Source organism: Rhinolophus sinicus, chromosome X (assembly GCF_036562045.2).
Source record: "Rhinolophus sinicus isolate RSC01 chromosome X, ASM3656204v1, whole genome shotgun sequence".
NCBI lineage: Eukaryota > Metazoa > Chordata > Mammalia > Chiroptera > Rhinolophidae > Rhinolophus > Rhinolophus sinicus.
The window spans coordinates 110234536-110257380 of record NC_133768.1 but is presented as its reverse complement, the minus strand read 5'-3'; the positions used below and the strand labels follow the sequence as shown (position 1 = coordinate 110257380).

General features: G+C 37.4%; 1 protein-coding gene across 2 annotated transcripts in view; it reads left to right on the top strand.

The window, feature by feature from the left end:
• The first annotated feature begins 5636 nt into the window (after positions 1–5636).
• GABRA3 (gamma-aminobutyric acid type A receptor subunit alpha3) overlaps positions 5637–22845 on the top strand; it is a 192712-nt gene continuing 175503 nt past the window's right edge. Inside the window, exon 1 of one of the 2 annotated variants that reach the window (XM_019711246.2) lies at positions 5637–5841. The gene's annotated coding sequence lies outside the window, so the exon portion shown is untranslated. Of the gene's footprint in view, positions 5842–5936; positions 6038–22845 lie in introns of those variants that run through there. The other variant, XM_019711247.2, reaches the window with a different exon arrangement.

Here is a 22845-nt window from a genome sequence, read left to right as displayed (position 1 = left end):
TTTATGAGGCCAGCAATACCATGATACCAGCACCAGACAAGAGTACAAGAAAAGGAAACTAGTTAACTATAGGCCAAAATCTCTGATAAATATAGATGCAAATATTCCAACAAAATACTAAAAAACCTAATCCAATAGTACATTAAAAGGGTCATACACCATGATCAAGTTGGATTTATCCCTAGGATGCAGGGATGGTTCAAATCATGCACATCAATACATGTGATAATGACATTAATTGAATGAAGGATAAAAATCATAAGATAAGCTCAACAAATGCAGAAAAAGCATCTGAAATAGTTCAGCATCCTTGTACAATAAAAACTCTCAATGAATTGAGTATAGAAGGAATGTGTCTCAACATAATAAAAGCCATAATATGAGAAACACACAGCTAACATAATACTAAATGGTGAAAGGCCGAAAGCTTTTCGTCTAAGATCGGGAAAAAGACAGGGTGCCCACTCTCCAGAACTCCTATTTAACGTAGTACTGGAAGTCCTATCCAGAGCAAGTAAGCAAGGAAAAGAAATAAAAGACATCCAGATTGGCAAGGAAAAGTTAAATTTTCTCTGTTTGCATATGACATGATCTTATGTATAGAAAATGCTGAAATTTCCACAAAAAATTGTTAGAACTAATAAATAAATTTGGCAAAGTAGTAGAATACAAAATCAACACACAAAAATCAGTTGCATTTCTATCCTCTGGAAATGAACAATCTGAAAAAGTAATTTAGAAAACAGTCCCATTTACAATAGCATCAAAAACAAAATTCCAAATGCATTTTTCACAGAAACAGAAAAAAATCCTAAAATGTACATGAAACCACCAACGTCCCTGAATAGCCAAAGCAATCCTAAGAAAGAATATCAGAGCTGGAGCCATCACACTTCCTGATTTCAAACTATATTACAAATCAATAGCAAGGAAAACAGCATGATACTGCCATTAAAACAGACACATCAGACCAATCAAGTAGAATCGAGAGCCTGGATATAAAACTATGCATATACAATCAACTAATATTTGACAAGGGAGCCAAGAATACTCAATCGGGAAAGGATAGTCTCTTCAATAAATGGTGTTGGAAAATTGGATATTCACATGCAAAGAATGAAATTGGACCCTTACCTGGCACCACTCATAAGAATTAACTTGAAATGAATTAAATCTTAAATATAACACTTGAAACCATAAAGCTTCTGGATGAAAACATAGGAAGAAAAGCTCCTTGATATTGAGATTGGCAATGTTTTTTTTTTATATGACACCAAAAACACAAGCAACAAATCAAAAGTCAACAAGTGAGAGAACAACAAACTAAAAAGCTTCTGCCTAGCAAAAACAAACAAACAAACAAACAGTAAAGACAATAAAAAGACAACTCACAGAATGGGAGAAAATATTTGCAAACCATACATCTACTAAAGGGTTAATATCCAAAACATATTTTTAAAACTCATGGTTCTCTTTAGCAAAAAGAAAACAAAATAAATAATCCAACTAAAGTGTTCAAAAAAACTGAATAGAGATTTTTCCAGAGACAACATACAAATGGCTAATAGATACATGTAAAGGTGCTCAACATAAAAAAATCCCTTTCCTACTAATTTTGGAGTGTACCCTGAACTTTGTGAGTGATATATTGTCGGATCTCTATATTCTTTTATTTCTCTGTAGAGTATTGCTTTTGTTTGTTTGTTTTAGTGGCAGGTAATGTGGCTTAACTGAAACTTCATATTCTCCCTTATGGTGGGCAGCCCTGATAACTCTGTTGAATTCTTTCAGCTTTATTTAGTGTCTTTGGGATGTGCCCCCACATGCATAGTTTACAGTTGCACCAGAGATTTGGGCAATTTATACATGGAATTAGGGTCTCCCACTCTAGTTCTGTGCATTCTTAGATTTCTCTCATCACTTTCCAGCTTCGGTGGTCATTCTGAACTCCGTCTGCTGGTTCTTCAAGCCACTAAGACTGTGAGCGGTTGTGTTAGGTGGCCAAATGGCCAAGTGTGCCCATCTCTTCCCAAGTTCATGTTGATGGAATTGGCCGTGGCAGAAGTAGTATTTACACTATGAAAATTGGGAAATGCTATGAATCTGGCTTTTATTTATTTTTCCTGGAGAGCCAGTTTTTAAACATTTAACAGCTGAAACAATTGTAGTTTCTCTAGAGTTTTAGTTACTACTTTGGCCTGGGGCCTGCCCTCAGGCAAAGATTCCTAAAAAGGGGAAACTCACCTAGTATTGTTCCTTTCTTCCAATTGTCAACTCCCTTCCAGTGTGTTCCTGCTTATGATTACTTTCCAGTGCCTTCGGTTTGTTTTGGTTCGTTTTGTTATCTGCAGCAGGATCGGTTTGATTGAAATTGCTCCCCCACTCCCAGAATCGGTTCTAGTAAAGGTGTTTCTGTGGTTTGCAGTGAGCTGAGGACATTGATGATAATGCTATTAAGTTTTCACACAGGTAAAATTATATAATTTAGAGAATAGTTTGTGTTATGAGAGTATCTTCATCTAACTTATTTGTATTAAAATATCCTTTCTTTGGAAAATGATGGTACCCTAGATGGTGTTATGGGGACAGAGCCAGGAGTGCAGTTTCCAGGCTCTCACTCTCACGTGGAAAGGTGCTCACTCGGGTAGTAAATGGCCATCAACTGTGATTGGATGGCTATCAGCTGTGGCTAGTTGGCCGTGAGCTGTAACCAGTGACCCGTTGGCCACTAATATAACTGCTGTGGCTATGCTAGCAGAAAAATGGGGGCTAGCAAGAAGATGGTGGCTGGGCTAGCAAGCGGCGGAGTGTGGATTGCAGATTGCAGAGAAGAGGACTGCTAGCAAGTGAGATTGTTTGGCAGAGACAAGTGGGAGGTGGGTTGCGGATCGTGTGGCTCCTGTTTCCTGTGTCTCCAACCCAGCCACCAGCGAGAATATAGTGGTATGACTCCCCTACGTATGGCTCCGTGGGTGTTCCTTTTGGCCTCACCTTATCCTGCGTTCTTATGTGGGGAGCGGGAGCAGAGACCCCGCAGGCCGCCCCGCATGACACATGGTGCAGCGAGCAGGGTCTCCCGCATGACAGTGTATTTGTTTAGTGTCTTTATTTGGAAAAAAAAAGAAAGTTGGCCACTACAGTGGGTTGAATAGTGTCTCCCCAAAAATCATGTCCACCCAGAACCTAAGGATGAATCTTATTTGGATGTGCATTCTTTGCAGAAGTATTTAGATAAGAATCTCGAAATGAAATCATCCTGGATTTAGGATGGATCCTACATCCAATGACTGGTGTCTTTATAAGAGAAAAGATGGGGAAATTTGATCACACAGAGATGCAAAGGAGAAGACAATTTGAAGACTGAGGCAGAGATTGGAGTGATGCTTCTACAAGCCAAGGAACGGAAGGAGCCCCCAGAAGCTGGAAGAGGCCAGGGAAAAGTCTCCTTCTAGAGTCTTTGGGGGAAGTGCAGCCCTGCCAGTGTCTTGATGTCAGACTTCCAGCCTCCAGAACTGTGAGACAATAAATTCCTGTTGTTTTTAAGCCACCAAATTTATGGTAATTTGATGTGGCAGCCCTGGGAAATAATATAGCAACCGTATGCCAGTTCATAACATTTCTTTTCGCCATTTGCTAATCCATTAAATTCAATGGACATTTATGCAAACAAATGTACACAACAAAAATGCGTACCTCTGCAGGAAGGAGTGTGCTTAACTGTGTTCCCACATACACACTTGCTTTATGTACACCTTACATGTTGCTTTAGTGGACACAGGTACTGTAGTTGGGGTCGGCAGTCTGGACGCTGGTCTTGACTCAGTCACTGATCCATTATGACATGGTGTGGACTGTATTTTGTCTGCTGGCCAGTTTCTCTTGGTGCACAATGAGATGGTTATCTTTATGGGTCCTGTCAGCTCAGTGACCCTGAGCCTATGGATCCCTGCCTCTTTCTCTCCTCAATGTTTGGGTGCATGCTTTTGAAGAAGTATATACTCCGAGTGGAGCACATGTGCCTCACTGGATAGGAGTAGAGAGTAGGAGGATTTTTTTTTTTTTTTGGGGGGGGGCAACAGGATAGTAGTTTACATAGAAATAGCACACTGTGGGCAAATTTTTAAATGCCTACTATGTCCCAGTCACTGTATGTATATTGATGCCAGGTACTCTTATCACACACAACATAACTCATGTTCAGTCAAATGCCCCTGAATGACCATTTTGATTGTCTGACTAAATGGGCTGGAAATCAATGTGAGGGATTTGATTAAGAAAACTTTAATCATAATAATATGTAGGTGGAAGCTGAATTCTTTGATAGGAGCAGATTTTTACACATACGCTCAAATTCAAACACTCAAAATGGAAGGCCTGTCAGTGTGATTTGGGGACTCACCTTTAGAGAACCGTTGAAATTTGGTAGTCTGTATATTCACTTTCCACAGATCAATTCCTCACTCACCTGGGATTTTCCTGTCTTCGAGCCTAGGTTGTTGGGTTTGAAGGGGTCTTACAAGATCGACACCCATTTGCCGTTGAGGATAATGAGGGCCAACTGAAGAAATGACTTCCTGAAGGTAACAGTGAAATGATTTGCAGAGGCAGGACTCAAACGTAAGCTCCTTTATTTTAGTCTAAGTATCTTTCCACCCTCTGTTACTTTGTTACTGTACTTTGCCCAGGGTTGTGGGGTTTTTTCCCCCAATGAGAATATAATTATTTTACACTTTGAGTTAATTAATGTCCTTCTCCTCCTCTTCTCTTCCCCCTTGTGCAAACTCACATGTAGGCTCACACACTTATGTACACTTATATTCCCATCAGAGGGTTTTGAAAGGAAAGCATTGTGGTTCTGTGGCTTTTCTGTTTTGCCTGAAGGAAAGCTCCAGCTGACAGTTCTAAACTGGGTCCATACTTCTAGTTGGTTAGGGGTGGGTTAGCAGTTAGGTCATTAGGGGATCAGTGTGGGAAGAACCCTTTCTTCTTAGTGGGGTGGGAATGACAACGTTTTGATGTACATTTTTTAAAAACTCATTTTTGTGCTCAGAGATGGAATGTGAAGAGGCAGGATTGTCAGACCTTTCTTTGGAGTCTGGGCTAGGAAGGCACACCCATAGGAAGGTAAGGGACCACTTCTCTCTGTCTCAGAGCAGCTAGTAAGCATCACACATCAGCTATGGTAATCCATACTTCCTCTATCCTCCTATTTGCTCTTGTCCTTTGGCTCGCTTTCTCTTCCCTTTGCTTCCTCTGCTCCTCCCTATCTCTTTGAGCTTCCCTCCATCTCTCTGCTGGATACCTTACAGAATAAAATACTACTTTAGTCTTTCCTAAAACAACCACAGATCCAAAGCCTTGCAGCGCTGTATTCAGAGCCCCAGCACAGCCGCGTGCTTAGCACCAGTCAGTGGTGAATCCAAAGCCAGAAAAGGGGGAGGGGAGGAGAGGAGGGAAGGGTGAGAGAGAGACGGGGGAGAGGGAGGAGGGGAGGGGAGGAGGGAGAAAGAGAGGGAGAGAGAGAGAGGGAGAGAGGGAAAGGGGGAGAGAGAGAGAGAGAGAGAGAGAGAGAGAGAGAGAGAGAGAGAGAGAGAAGAGAGGAGAAGAAGAGGGAGGAGAGAGGGAGGGAGGAAAAGAGAGGGAGGGAGGCAGAGGGAGAGCGAGAGCGTGAGCGCGCGCAAGCCAGCAAGCAAACCAGAGAGACAGAGGAGAGAGGGACCAGGATAGAGACCCAGAGAAAGAGCAGAGGAAGCCGAGCTCTGTGGGGGCTGGACCTCCAACTTGTTTCAGTTCATTCATCCTTTTCTTCTCTCCACTTCGGGGAAGTGACTGTGGCTCTTGGTAAGAAACAGAGATGTCCCTCCTTCCCCCTCCCCCAAGCTCAGGTCTCCTTTAGCGATAGCATCTCTCCCGTACTGAGAGTCTCCTTGGGTTGGCTGGGGAGGCGAGACATGCCCTGCAGCTGTGATGCTATCCTGGGTTACCCAGTGGGGCTGGTGGAAGCCCAGAGTCGGCATCTGGGCTGGGAGGCACTGAGGTAAAACCTGATTTGGGGAGGGCGGGGTTGCGATGTGGTGTATGCGTGATTTGCTTCATTGTCAGTGAATTGTTTTGTTCTTCTTTGGAAGCAGGTCAGCATTGACCTTGCAAATTGCTTGGGGGGCCCAGCAGCTGCTGCAGAAAGCCACAGAGTGGCCCCTAGCCAGAGCAGACAGCACTGTCATGACCCCCCAGACAGCCCTAGGCTCGGGGATGGGGTAATGGCTGGAGCTTCCTTCCTCTTTTAACTCTTTCTCTGCAGCTGCTTCTCACTGCTGGAAATGAGAAAGAAGGAGAATACCATGCAGCCCCTTTCCCCGTTTCCCTATTACCTCCCCCAGCTGCAAGTGAATAGAAAGTTGTAAATAACTGCTTCCTTTAAAAACAGATTGAGACCTCCCCCCTGCCTTTAAGAGGCTCATTGTGGGGTTGGGCCTGAGTTCCTTCCCAAACTTGGGAGGTTTCTCTTGCTTCCCTGTGGGAAACCCAATTGCCTGCCCACTCCCCATCCCAGGTAATTGAGCTGACTGGCTAGACCAGGGATTCAGATACCCTACCCCATCCCATTGGCAGGCATGGTATGTGATCCAGCTGTATCCTTGTGGGGGGGCGGGGGGGAGAAACACCTGATGGTTTGTCTGGAACTGGTTTCCCAGTTTGCTGCTCCTCTGACTGTGGCTGAGGGTGGCCTAGGCAGGACTGGGGGAAGGGTACTGCTGGGTTTAGAGAGACAGTGTGAAGAGCCAGGACTCCTGTTGGGAATGGTATGGTTTATCGAGGGTCAGCAGATGTCTGGAGCTATGCAAGAGATGGCTGAAGCTCTTGTGGTATAGCCCCTCTGAACTGGTAGGGGAAGGGATATGGCTGTTTGATGGGGGCTTTTTGAGTTGTCTGCACTGCCTGCCAATGATAGTAATTATAGCATCTACAATACTATTAGCTAACACTGCTGATGACTTAGGAAGTTTTGGATCTTGGGCTGAGGGTTTAATATGTACATGAACCCTATGAAGCAGATACTGTTGTTATGGTTGATCTACTGATGAGGCAACTGAGACACAAACAGGTTAAGTAACTTGTCCAAAGTTACAGAGTAATTAAATGTCCCAACTGGGAATTGAAACACAAGCAACCTGATTCCAGAATACATGGTCTAGACCATAAACACTACTATCTCCTTGAGGAGGATTTTGTACCTTTGTCTGGTAGGCAAAGGTGCGGCTTGGCAAGGTTTTATTTTTTGGAAAGTAGTAGCCTAACAGAACTTAGCTTGAGGCATAGTGGCTGCCCATTGTGGCACCAAGCCTTGCCTGGGTTTCCTGAAGAAGTTACCCACAAGGCTTTCCTTTGAAAAGGATGCCTGGAAAGACTTCACTTTACCACTGGCATATCCTCATCCATCTCACATTGAGTGAAACACTATTCCTTTTAGGATCACACTCTTATTTTCAGAGAGTGTAGAGTCGCCCTGTCCGAAAATTTTTAGAATACTAAAACCATGGAACTGGAAGGATCCCTAAAGGTTGTGAAGCTTTACTTCTCCACCCAGTTCTTGAATTTGTTCTAAGCATTCAATTCATCGACTGATTTCTATGTGAACTCTGTCGCAGTGACAGAGAGCTCATTAGATGACTCCTTCTATCTTTGAGCAACTCTGATTGTCCAAAAATGCTCCCCATTATATGCCAATATCTCTCTTCCTGTAACCTTTATTCATTGGTTCTTTGGGACTATCTGGAACAAATTTGTTTGTTCTTAATAATAGCTCTTCAGATAATTACAGCAATCACGCCTCTCCCCGCAAGCCTTGGATCTGACAAAAATACAAGTAAAGGATCGTCACTTGCCTCATCTGGGAGACTAGACTTATGTTAATGTGGTCTAGTATCTCATTCTCTTCTTTGTCAGCTACAAACGGACCCTACTGAGCTTTGATGGTGTAAGCAGCATTGATGGTGTATGTTCACTTCCTTGGAAAAGCTTACTGTCTGGTATCAAGTTGACTGATGGGAACAAAGAAACTCTCTTTTCTTAAATACCAGGAATCAGTTGGTACTAGTCCTCCTGAAGCCCAGAATGTCCAGCCAGCAGCCAGACAATAGGCCTGTGGGAAGATTTGAGAAGCAGGGGTTAAGGGCAATTACCATAAAGGAGATACTTGGAATAGTGGTGATTCAAGTTTCACACAGTATATGGAAGGAAGGAGAATCAATTGCTTGAGATACATTCTGATAAAACAATGACGTCACGGAGGGATGGTACAGAGTGGGACTGGGTGGAATAGGAGTGAGCATGCAGTCTGCTAGAGTGGAAAACTGACTTGGGTGTTAGGAAGCTTGAGTTCTATTCCTGCCTCTGCTAATTTGCCAGTTACCTTGGACACGTGACTTTCCCTCTGTGGACCTCAGTTTTTCCATCTATGAAATGGTGAGGTGGGCTTTATCACCAAGGGTCTTTCAGCTCTGCAGCTTTCTGTCTAAAGTCAATTATGAAATCTCAGGGCGTCAGAAATCATCTCGCTAGTGCTTCTCAAACTTTAACGTGAGAAAGAATCCCCTAGGGATCTTATTGAAATGCTAATTCTGATTCAGAGGGTCTGGGGTGGTACCTGAGATTTTGCATTTTAACAAGCTGCCAGGTAATCCTGAACCTGCTATTCCTGTGCTTTTCAAACTATCCTGGAGAAAAAGATCAGTTTGTTTCCCCCCCCCCCCAAATTTTGCAGTCCATCACAGACTGTTATTTTAGTAAAATACATTAAGTGTGAACTACTAGAAAATGAAAGAAAAAAACATACAAAATATAAGCTCATAGTTTTATTATTAGTTTCAACAGACATTAAATGATTTTTGTCAAATGCTATACCATTTTGTAAGTGCTTATTTTCAATCTCCGCACTTAGGCAGTTGCTGTCTGGTAATAAATGTTCACAGACAGACACTGATCTGCGGACCACATTTTCAGCAGCACTGGTCTAGGCTGCCTCCCTATTTAATTTAAGAGGCCCAGATTGGGCCTAGTTCTAATTTCTAAATCATTTCTGCCAGGTGATCTTTCACCCTCAGGTTAAATACCTTTGATGGAGAACTTAGTATCCTCACAAAGTAGGTGTCGTGACTGTCATAAAGGTTTTGTTTTGAAACTTGTATATATTCCCCTCTTAGATTAAATATTCTACGCAAGTAGGGGGTTGTATCAGTCCAGCTTATTGTGCTATCAGCCACAAGCCTAGTGCACGGCATAGAGTAGGTACTTAATAAATGTTTGTTAAGGGAGTGAATAAAACCACTTGGTGTTAGTTATGCCTTTTGAGGTCATACAGTTATTAAAGAAAGGTAGTTTTGGTTTCCTTCCAGCATTTGTGAGATGATATTTATCCTTTTCTATAAATTTCTTACGGGGAATGGAAGGCCAGCTTACCTGTCCCAGAGAGCTATGTGGCATCCGAATTTTATTTGGAAGGAACTATAGGAAGCCAGGCAAAGATTCTGTACACTCTAAATCCCAAGCCTTTACCTGTAACTCCTTCATCAATTCAGTCAGCTATTTATTCAATGATACGGTTAGGCGCCATGCAGATGATGCAAAGGTGAACAAAACAAGCATGGTCCTTGCTTACTTGGAGCTTGTGGTTTGGTGGGGAAGAGGTCATAAATCAGATAGGCACATAACTGTCATTTCAGCAGCGATAAATACTATGAAGGAAAAGTATGTGGGTGGGGGCTATGTAGGCATATAACGGAAGTGATCTAGCTTGGGGTTTAAGAAAAGCTGCCTTGAGGAAGGGGCATTACTGCTGAGTAGAGACATGGCAGTGGAGTGGGAGTGATGGAGGGCTAGAATAGTTTTTCAGATGAAGGGAAAGGCGTGCACGAGACCCCTGAGATGAGAGAAGTATAGTGAATTTGAGAAAATGAACAGAGAAACAAATGAAGAATTTAATATCAATCTTTTAAAATGGGATTTCAGGTCGCCTAGTCTCGATGCTCATCCTGGCTTGGATGCTGACTTAGTTTCTTGTGACAAATCACTTGTCTAGTTTTGAGTCTCAGTTTTTGTAACTGTAAAATGGGGTAGGTTGGACTAGACCTAGATGATTTATAAAGACCCTCCGAGCTGTAAGGTTCTATAGTTCATGCTCTGTTCTGTGCCATAGTCTCGTGGTCCTGTGCAGGTAGTGCAGGCTCAGTCACTTATTTAAGCAACACTCAGGATTTTATATGGCATTCTGAAGATTGCTAATTTTGCTGGAAGTATTCACAGGGTTTCGAAAATATCGCAGGAAGGCCCCTTCCTTGTTTCATTCCTGGCATCACTGAACTCATGACTGTCCTGAAAGCAAAGGAAAGAACTGACTATATTCTAAAATCTGTAGTAAATCTCGGTATTGGGTGACATTGCCACTGCTGTTGGTTTGAAATAAACTAAGGGCACTGAAAAGAAAATGGCGCAGAGTACTGTGAAATGGAATGGTCCAGGTCATCTCTTCCTGGGTGGAAGACGTATGGTAAAGGGAAATATTGATTGGTCATAGAAAAACATATTCTATACTTAAAACATGATTTTAAAGGTATTGGCGTTTGTACACATCAATGTTCTCACCATATACAGAAAGAAAAATAAAAATCTCCAGGGTGTGTATTTTTAAAATTTAATTTATTTATATTTTTTAATTATTTTCAGTTTTCAATTACAGTGGACATTCAATATTATTTTATATTAGTCTCAGGTGTACAGCATAGTGGGTAGACATTTATATAATTTATGAAGTGATCCCCCCAGTTAGTCTAGTAACCATCTGACACTATACATAGTTATTACAATATTATTATTTTTTGTTAGTTTCAGGTGTACAAAACAACATAGTGTATTAGACATTTATATACCTCACGAAGTGATAACCCCAATAAATCCATTATCCATTTGACAGTGTACATAGTTATTAGAATATTACTGACCATATTCCCTATGCTTGTACTTTACATCCCCATGACTATTTTGTAACTACCAATTTGTACTTCTTAATCTAGGATACATATTTTGAAGGGTGCTTTTCTCTTTAAAAATGATTTCTTAGAAGGAATCAAGTATTACGTAGTTTTTTTTTTTCAACAGAAGGGGAGGTGAATGTGATCATAGCATAAAATAACCTTTTAAATAGTTCAAGAGGAGCTCAGAAATAGCAGAGTCCTTAACAATCATGAAATGGCAGCCTTATCACCCAGTACACATGGTCATCTACTGTCAATGTGAGTAGTTCCAGAAAAGGTTGCTTAACACCACCCGATAATAGTTGTGATTGTTAGCAAATTCTTTTCCATACTGACTTGAAATTTGTCTTCTGAATCCAACCTATTGATCTCGTTCCATGGTGCAACTGGAATGCTGAGTAATTTCCACTTCCCTTCCCTAAATAGCCATTCAAAAGTTTAAAGCTAGTTTGTTCTTTTGATCTTTTCTCTAGTCCATATATTACCAGTTCTTGAGTTCATATGACATATATTTTGAGTATCTTCTATAGGAGATGCTTCAGTTTTCAGTATAACCCTTAATACATAATGTCCAAATCTGGACCTGGTACCTCTAGGCATGGTTGACCAGCAACACCATTTAAAAATATTTGTACTTTTATAATCTACCTTAAAACTGTAATATCTACCTTTACACTGTTTTTTTCCTAGTTAGAAAAATAAAACAGCCTCGTAACAGAAAATTTGGAAAATGGAGAGAAGTTAACACAAATAACCTCCAAATACTTAGTCCAAAGATAACTTGCTCTACTTCCTTCCAGATGTGTTTCCATGTTCACATATTCAGGAACCCACCTTATATGTACTATTTTATATCTGGCGTCTCCATTGGTATTATATTGTGAGCATTTCCCCATGTCATTCTATAGCCGTTAAACAATTTTTGACAGCTGCATAATTTTCAGTTGTACAATTTACACCATAATTTTTAACAGACCTCAAATTGGTCATGTAAGTTGTTTTCAATTGTAAGTTCTCATGAATAGCCCTGCAATGTATACCTTTATACATAAAGGTATATATTTTGCTTCTTTGATCTTCACCTCTTTCTAGATCTTTATTCAAATGTCACCTTGGTGAGGTCTTCTATAAGGACTATACCTAAAAATGCAAACCCTTCTCCCCCACACTGTCACTCTTTTCTTGCTCTAGTTTTTATCCTTGGTCTGTATTATCACCTAATAGACTAGATATTTTACTTAATTATTGTCTGGATTCTCATATTAAAATGTAAGCCCCTCGAGCACAATGTCTGACACACTGTAGATCCTTACTAAATATTTGTTGAGTGAATGGTTTTCTTCAGATGGGTGTTTATAAGAGGCATTAATGGGCCTAAGGATATTAAAGTTGAGGTATGTGTGAAGTTGTCCCACTATGGAAGATGGCCGATTTCTGCTCATACCCCTCTGCCAGTGCTGACTGTTGCCATTTTTAAAAAAGCTTTGCCAATCTGATAGAGGCAAAATGGTACCTTACTGTTTTAGTATGTTTCTTTTATTTTAGTGAGCATGAATACATTCTTGTATTTCTTGGTCACTTTTGTTTCTATCCTATGACCTGTATACATTTTTCTATTGAGAACTTATGTGTTTCTTTTTTATTAAATTTATTGGGGTGACATTGGTTAGCAAAATTATATAGATTTCAAGGGTACAATTCTGTAACACATCATCTATATATTGCATTGTGTGTTCACCACCCAGAGTCAGTTCTCCTTCCATCACTCATTTGTATGGACAATGTATCCGTTTAGTAGACATTAGACCTTTCTTCTGTGGTTATATATGGAACATATTTTCCAGGTTTGTATTTTAAATTAACTCTGATGCATAAATTAATATGTATGAATTAATTAATATATGTTAATTAATATGTTGTATATTTACATATATATGCATATATATATCTTTACATGGGTAATTTTGGGGGGATGAGCTCATGATTGAGAAGTTTTTCCCCATCCAACATTGGATAAGTCCTTGAGTGAATTTCGTTTTTATTGCTTATGTTTAATTGTTTAACCCCCCTGGAATTTATTTTGGTGTGTGGTATGAGGTAATTATCTAAATTGTTTCCCCCTTCAAGTGTTTCCTAACACCGAATATTGAATAATTCATCCTTTCCCACTGTTCTGATGCCACATTTAATATATATCAATTGTTATATATAGTAGGTTCTCTTTTGGATTCATCTTTTTTCCATTCTGTCAGTCTGTCACTTGTCCTAGTTACAAAGTTTAAATATTATTGTAGCTTTAAAAGAATTTTTATCACCTCAGCTTTTCTACTTACTAGCTGTGTGGTCTCTACGTCTCTATTTGTCTATCTGTATAGAGTTAATAATAGCAGTAACCTTTATTTTATGCTTTTAACTTTGTGCAGTGGACCTGTTTTTTTAATTAAAATTTATTGGGGTGACAATGGTCAGTAAAATTACATAGGTTTCAAATATACAATTCTGTAATACATCATCTATATATTGCATTGTGTGTTCACCACCCAGAGTCAGTTCTCCTTCCATCACCATATATTGGATCCCTTTTACCCTCATCTACCACCTCCCTCCCCCTTACTCTCTAAACTATTGTCTGTGTCTAAGAGTTGTTGTTTCTTTATTTGTTTGTCTTGTTCCTTTATTGTTTTCAGTTTTATATCCCACATAGCAGTAAAATCATATGGTTCTTGACTTTTTTTTTTTTTAAGATTTTATTGGGGAAGGGGAACAGGACTTTATTGGGGAACAGTGTGTACTTCCAGGCCTGTTTTCCAAGTCAAGTTGTCCTTTGAATCCTAGTTGTGGAGGGCACAGCTCAGCTCCAGGTCCAGTTGCTGTTGCTAGTTGCAGGGGGCGCAGCCCACCATCCCTTGCGGGAGTCGAACCGGCAACCTTGTGGTTGAGAGGACGCGCTCCAACCAACTGAGCCATCTGGGAGCTCAGCGGCAGCTCAGCTCAAGGTGCCATGTTCAATCTTAGTTGCGGGGGGCAGAGCCCACCATCCCTTGCGGGACTCGAGGAGTTGAACTGGCAACCTTGTGGTTGAGAGCCCACTGGCCCATGTGGGAATCGAACCGGCAGCCTTCAGAGTTAGGAGCGTGGAGCTCTAACCGCCTGAGCCACCGGGCCGGCCCGGTTCTTGACTTTTTGTGTGTGATTTATTTTGCTTAGCATAATAATCTCAAGATCCATCCATTTTGTTGCAAATGATACTATTTCATCTTTTCTTATGGCAGAATAGTATTCCATTGTGTATATATACCACATCTTTATCCAATCATCTATCGAAGGACACTTTGGTTGTTTCCATGTCTTGGCCACCATAAATAAAGCTGCAATGAACATCGAAGCACATATATCTTTACGGATAAATGTTTTCAGGTTTTTTGGGTAGATCCCCAGGAGAGGGATTGATGGGTCATATGGTAATTCTATTCTTAACTTTTTGAGGAACCTCCACACTGCCTTCCATAACGGCTGCACCAGTCTGCATTCCCACCAACAGTGTATGAGGGTTCCTTTTTCTCCACAGCCTCTCCAACACTTATTAGTTCTCTTGTTGATGATAGCCATTTAACCTGTGTGAGGTGATATCTCATTGTGGTTTTCATTTGCATTTCTCTAATGAGTAGTGATGTTGAGCATCTTTTCATGTGTCTATTGGCCATCTGTATGTCCTCTTTGGAGAAATATCTATTCAGGTCCTCTGCCCACTTTTTAAGGGCATCTTTCTATCATTATTTCTGCTAATTTATTATGACTGATATACAGAGAAATTGTTCTTTATAATTTTAACTTCTATTTCTTCACTTTGCTTAAATTTATTATTAAAATTTATAGTTTACAAGTTTATCTTCTTGTTTTTATCTTTTTTTCATTTTGAAGAATTTAAAATATTTAGAAGGGAACTCAGAGAAGCATCTAAAACAATGAGTAAATAATCACCCATATACTGCTCCTAATGAACAAGTGTTAGCTTTTTGTTGTTTCTGTTTCAGATATGTTTTTAATTAAGTAAATAAACCATTACAGGTGAAATTTATCTTTCCTTGTGTCTAGGCCCACCTTCATTTGTCATCACATCCTCCCAAAACACAGCATCCCGAGCCACCCATACTTGTTTATTTTTCTGTTTGGTCACTTTTTGCTTAATGATTTGTAAGAGTTCTTTATACATTCTGGATACTAATTATTCGTCAGTTATATATGTTACTTATGTCTGCTTTTAATGTATCACCTTGGCTTTGTATTTTGTTTATGGGGTCCTTTATCATACAGAAATTCTAAAATTTCATGATCAATTTATTAATCTTTTCTTTCATGAATTGTGATTTTTGTCATACGTAAGAAACATTTTTTTATCCCATGATCAAAAAAATGTTCTCCAAATTTTCTTTGAAGTATTTTAAAATTTTGCTTTACATTTACTTTTAAAACCATCTGGATTTTATTTTTGCATGTGATGTGAAATATGGGCCGATTTTTTTTATGTCAAATATCACTTTTTTCAATTTCATTTATACATTACTGGTTTAGAATTCAAACTCCATCATATTGGCCAGTTTTTATAATACACATACTTGGGTCTATTTGTAGGCTGTCTATATGCGCCATTAATCCATTTGTCTACACTTGTGTTATTTTAATTATGAATACTTTATGAATCTTGATGTTTGTAAGGTTGGTTATTATTCACTCTCTGCCCTCACTCACACCCACACCACTTTTCTGTTCTTTCTGAATTGTCTTGATTATTTTGGCCCTTTGTTCTCTTAATTTTAAAGTAAGATTTTTAAATTCCAAGGAAATCATGTTGGTTTTTCTTGGAATTTTATTGAATCTGTGGAATGATTTAGGGAAGAATTGACATCTTTTTGGTAAAGAAATTTCATATTCCTAAATGTTTTATTCTTGGTATTTATTCAAGTCTATTTTTATAATCTAAGATGGAAGTTTGTAATTTTATTAATAATACTTTTACATATGAGACATAGTCCTAGACATCTTTTACTTTACCAGTTAGTTTATTAAAGTATAATTTACATAAAAGTTACCCTTTGAGAATGTACATTTCACAGAATATTAACATGTGATCATATAACTACAACCACCACCACAATAAAACATAGAAAATTTCCCTCACCGCAAAATGTTCAGTTGTGGCCCACTGCAGCCAGTCTTCCCCAACCCAACCCCAGGCAACCATTGATCTATTTTCTGTCTTTATACTGGGTGTGCCGAAAAAATATATACATATGACTTGTATTCATCTTTCGTTATCGGTGTATATTGAACATTACAATTTTAGTACAGTTTTTCCCTTTCTTAAAACGTATATACATTTTTTGGCACCCTCTATAATTTTGCCTCTTCTATAATATCATATAAATGGAATCATATAGTATGTAGCCTTTGGTGACTGGCTTTTTTCACTTAGCACATGATTTTAAGATTCATCCATATCGTTGCATGTATCTGTAGTTTGTTCTTTATTATTGCTGAGTGGTGTGGCCATTCACTACTTGATGGACTTTTGGGTTGTTTCCATTTTTGGCTATTATAAGTAATGCCGTTATAGATATTCTTGTACAGGTTTTTGTTTGCACATATATTTGCATTTATACTAAGTAAATAACCTATGAAGGGAATTGCTGGGTGATATGGGAAGCGAATGTCTAACTTTATAAGAAACTGCCAAACTATTTTCTAAAGTGGCTATACCATTTATAGTCCCACTAGCAGCCTGTGAGAGTCCTAGTTGCTTAACGTTCCTGCCAGCATTTGGTATTTTCAGTCTTTTTTAAATTAATAAACTTTATTTTTAGAGCAGTCTTGTATTTACAAGAAAGTTGACTAAAAAGTACAGAGAGTTGCTATATACCCACCCACATCCAGTTTCCCTATTATTAACACCTTGTGTTAATGTACATTTGTTAGAACTGATGAGCCGGTATGGATATGTAATTATTAACCAAAGTCCATCCATAATTTGCATTTGGGTTCATTCTTTGTGTCCTGCAGTTCTATGAGTTTTAACAAGTGTATGTCACCAGTACAGTACCATGTAGAATATTTCACTGCCCTAAATATTCCCTGGGGCCCAGCTATTCATCCCTCCCTCTCCCCTGTGTAACTGTCTCTATATAGTTTTGCCTTTTCCAGAATGTCATTGAGTTGGAATCATACAGTATGTAGCCTTTTCAGACTGGCTTCTTACACTTAGTAATATGCATTTAAGGTTTCTCTGTGTCTTCTCATGGCTTGATACCTCATTTCTTTTTATTGCCAAGCAATATTACATTATCTGGATGGACCACAGTCTTTTTCCCCCATTTACCATAGAAGGACATCGTGATTGCTTCTAAGTTTGGGCAATTATGAATAAAGCTGCTACAAACATCCACGTGTAGTTTTTTGTGTGAATATGTATTTTCTTTAAAAAAATGTTTTTAAATCTATTTTTCAATTTACCATGGACATACAATATTATATTAGTTTCAGGTGTACAAAATAACAAAGTGTTTAGACATTTATATACTTCATAAAGTGATCACCCTAATAAGTCTATTACCTATCTGACACTGCACATAGTTATTACAATATTATTGACATGTTCCCTATGCTGTACTTTACATCCCCATGACTTTTCTTTTTCAATTATAGTTGACATTCAGTATTATATTTTTCAACTCATTTGGGTAAATACTGAGGGCACACTCACTGGATCATATGGTAACAATATGTTTCACTTTGTAAGGAACTGCCAGACTGTCTTCCAAAGTGGCTGTACCATTTTGCATTTCCATCAGTAATTAATGAGGGTTCCTGTTGTTCCACATTTTCACTAGCAGTTGGTGTTGTCACCATTTTGGATTTTAGCTACTCTAGTTATTGTGTCGTGGCATATCATGGTTTTTTTTTTTTTTACTTTGCAATTCCCTAATGACATATGAGTTTGGCATCTTTTCATATGCTTATTTGTCATCTGCATATATTCTTTGCTGAGGTGTTCAGATCTTTGGCCTATTTTTAACTCAGTTGTTTGTTTCCTTATTTTTGAGTTTTAAGCGTTCTTTGAGTATTTTGGATATAAATCCTTTATGTGTTTTTAAAATATTTTCTCCCAGTCTATGTCTTATATTTTCATTCTCTTAACAGTGTCTTTCACACAGCATACATTTTTTAATTTTAATGAAGTCTAATTTATCATTTTTTCTTTCATGCATCATCAGCCTTTTGGAATTATATCTAAAAACTCATCACCAAAACCAAAGTCACATAGCTTTTCTTCTATGCTTCTTCTAGAAATTTTACAGTTTTGCATTTATGTCTGTGATCCATTTTGAGTTAATTTTTGTGAAAGGCCTGCATGTAGATTCATTTTTGTGTGTGTGTATATCCAGTTGTACTGGCACCATTTGTTGAAAGATTATCCCTTTTCCATTGAATTGCCCTTGCTCCTTTGTCACAGATTAGCTGATTGTATCTGTGTGGGTCTATTTCTGGGCGTCTCCATTCTCTTCCATTGATCTATTTGTCTCTTCTCACCAATACCACACTGTCTTGTTTGTTGTAGCTTTACTGTAATTCTTGCAATTGGGTAGTAGTGTTAGTCCTTCAACACTTTGTGGTGTTTTGTTTTTTTCTATTCTGGGTCTTCTATCTTTTAATATAAACTTTAGTATCAGTTTGTTGATATCCACAAAACAACTTGCTGAGATTTTGATTGGGATTGTGTTGCATCTGTAGATCAAGTTGGCAAGAACTGAACATAACAATGTTGCACCTTCTTATCCATCAATGTGGAATAGCTCTCCATGTATTCAGATCTTTGTTTCATCAGAGTTTTGTAGTTTTCCTCATCTAAATCTATGTATTTTTTTAGATTTTACCCAAGTATTTCATCTTTTGGTACTAATGTAAATAGTGCTATGTTTTTAATTTAAATTTGAATTGTTCATTGTTGGTGCATAGGAAAGTAATTTCACTTTTGTATATTAAGTTTATATCTCGTCAGTATTTTAGCCATTCTAGTGAGTGTGTAGTGGTAGATAATTGTGGTTTAATTTGCAGATCCCTATGACTAATGATACTGAATAGTTTTTCATGTGCTTGTTGGCCATCTGTATATCGTCTTTGAAGAAATGTCCATTAAACTTGTTTGCCCATTTAAAAATTGATATATTTGTATTTCTGTTGTTGAATGATAATGTTTCTTATTGTATAGAGAAATACAATAGATTGTTATATACATATTTAAAAATACATACACGTGATATACATACACATTTAAAAGATGTGTGCTTTGAAAATATTTTCTCCCATTCTGTGACATATCTTCATTTTCTATGTGGGTTTTCTATTGTAACTTTTACCTTTTGTATTTTGAGAAGTCTTTGCCTAAGTTCAAAATGATTCTTTTATTTGTTTTCTTCTACAATTTTATAGTTTCAATTCTTTCATTTACATCTTTGATGCATATTTAGATGACTTTTGTCTTTGGGGCAATGTAAAGTTAGGTACATATATTTCATATGGATGTCCGATATTTTGTCATTTTTGTAGCATTATTTATTGTCAAGACTATCCTTTGCTCATTGAATTACCTTGGCATCTTTGTCCAAAATCAATTGACCACATATGTGTGGGTCTACTTCTGGACTCTATTCTATCTTTTTGATCTATGTGTATAACCTTGCAACATTACCACATTATATCAATTATTGTCATTCAGTAGTTCTCAACTGGGGCATTTTCCCCCTCAGGGGACATTTGGCAATGTCTGGAGATATTTTTGATTGTTACAACTGGAGGGTGGTGTTACTTGCATTTAGTGAGTAGAAACCAGGCAGTCTCTCACAAGAAAGTATTATCCAGCCCAAAATATTAATACTGTTGAGGCTGAAAAACTCTGCTATAGCATTATAATGAATTTTGAAATAAGCTGTTGTAAATCCTCCAACTTTGTTCTTCATTTAAGAAAATATTGTGGCTATCCTGGGTCCTTTGTATTTCTACATAAATTTTTTATCCAACTGATACATTTCTTACCAAAAATCCTGCTGGAAGTTTTAGTGGAATTGAATTAAATTTACACAACAATTTTGGGAGAAATTACATGTAAACAATCTTGAGTCTCCTGATACATGAACATGGTATATCTTTTCATTATTTAGTTCTTCTTTAAAGTTTCTCAACAATGTTTTTGTAGTTTTCAGTGTATAGGTCTTACATATGTTTTACTAAATTCATCTTAAGTATTTCATTTTTTGGTGCTATTATAAAGGTATTTAAAATTTTTCAACTTTGGAATGTTTATTGTATATAGAAATACAGTTAATAGTCATGGGGGATATGGAATATAGTCAATGATATGGTAATAACTACGTATAGTGTCAGGTGGATACTATGCTAATTGGTGGGATCACTTCTTAAATTATATAAATGTCTAACCACTATGCTGTACACCTGAAACTAATATAAATAATATTGAATGTCAAGAAAATAACACCTGTGTATTCGCCACTGAGATTAAATAAAACATTGCCAATATAGTTGAATAAAATAAGTACAGTTAATTTTTATATATTAACTTTGTATCCCATGACCTTACAAAACTCATTTATTAATTCTCGTAATTTTTAAGATTCTCGGGATTCTCTATGTAGATTATTTTGTTGTCTAGGTATAAAGAGTTTTAGTTCCTCTTTTTTAATTTGTATACTTTTTTTCTTGTTTTGTTTTGTTTTTGCTGTATTTGAACTTGATGGGCCCTCTAATAGAATATTGGATAGAAGTGGTTACAGCAGATCTCCTTTCCTTGCTCTTGATCATATAGGGGGAAGTATGCCATCTTTAACCAGTCAATATGAAGTCAGCTTGAGATTTTTTTACATGCCATTTATACGTTTGAGGGAGTTCCCTTCTATCTGTAGTTTGCTGAGGGGTTTTATCATGAATGTATGGTTGATTTTTCAAATGCTCTTCTGTATGTATTGAAATGATCTTTTTAAGTCCGTTGGTATGGTGAATAACTGATTATTTTTCAAGTGCTAATCCACCTTTGCATTCCTAGGATAAAACTCTGCTTGTATATATTTCTGGGTTCCATTCGCTAATATTTTCTATGGGGCTTTTTTTTTGTTTGTTTGTTTGTTTGTTTTGCTTTTGGTGTCTATGTTTCATTAGGGATATTGACCTTTAATTTTCTTTTTTTATATTTGTTTCGTTTTGGTAAAGAGTTATTCTGGCCTCATAAAATGAGTTGGGGAGTTCCTTTCTCTTTATTTTCTGTAAAAGTTTAGAATTGGCACAGTTTCTTCCTTAAGTGCTCGGTAGAAATCACTAGTGAAGCCATCTGGGCTTTTTGAAGTTTTTTAATTTGGAATTTTTTTTTATGGTAAAGTTTTTACCTATGAATTTAAGTTATTTAATAGATAAAGGGCCATTCAGGATATCTAGTTCCTCTTAAGTGAGAGTTGGTGATTTATGTCTTTCAAGGAATTTATTCATTTCATCTACATTAAGTTTATTTCCATAAATTTGTTCATAATATTTTCTTATTATCCTTTTAATGTTTGAAAGACCTGTAGTGACATACTTGTTTTCATTACTGATGATGGTGATTTTTATCTTCTCTTTTTCTCTTTATCAATCCAGGTAGAAGTTTACTAATTTTATTGAACTTTTCATACAGCTAGCTGTTAGTTTCATTGACTTTTTTCCCTATTGTTTTTCTATTTAATTGAATTCTTCTATCTTTATTATTTCCTTCCTTCTGCTTGCTTTGGATTTAATTTACTCTTCATTTTAAAGTTTCTTAAGGTGGAATCTTAGTTCATTGATTTGAGTTTTTTCTTGCCTATTACAAGTATTTAAAGCTATAAAAACTCCAATATGTACTTAGTTAGCTATGTTTTATAATTTTTAAAAAAATATTTGTTTCTTTTTTTCAGTTACAGTTCACATTCAATATTATTTTATATTAGTTTCAGGTGTATAGCATAGTGGTTAGACATTTATATAATTTCTGAAATGATCCCCCGATTAGTCTAGTACCCACCTGGCACTATACATAATTGTTGTAACATTATTGACTATATTCCCTATGCTGTACTTTACATCTCCATGACTATTTTGGAACTACGAGTGCCTTTTATTTTTATGGCCATTTTAATTAGAATCCTTTTTTCTATTAGATTTTCTAATTGATATTTGTAAGTTGGTCTTATGTCTAGCAAATTGAAACATTCTTATTCTTCCTTATAATTTGTTACTGATCCTTTTTGGACTTTCTATATTTTTTTATATCTCCTGCAAATATCAACAATTTTGTCTTCCTTTTAAAATTCTTATATTGATGTATTCTTTCTTTTCTTATTGTTTTGGCTAAAACATACAATATAACATGGCTTAGTGATAGGGATGGCACAGTCCTAGTCTTCTTCCTGACCTGAGTGAGATTGTTACTAAAGTGTCTCCACTACGTACAGTATTTGGAATAGGTTATTGGTAGATATTCTTCATCAAATGAAGGAAATTCCCTTGTATTTCTAATATGCTAAAATTTTTATCATGAGTAAGAAGAGAATTTCATTGCATGCTTTTTTCTTCGTTTATTGAGATTTTCATATACTTCCTTTGATACAATATGTTATATGTTTTTAAATTACTGTAGGTAACTCAACCCCTTTCATTACCTTCTTTTTCAGAATTATGCATTTTATTGATAGATTATTTGATATTAAATTGCCCTTTCATTTCTGGGATAAATCTGCTT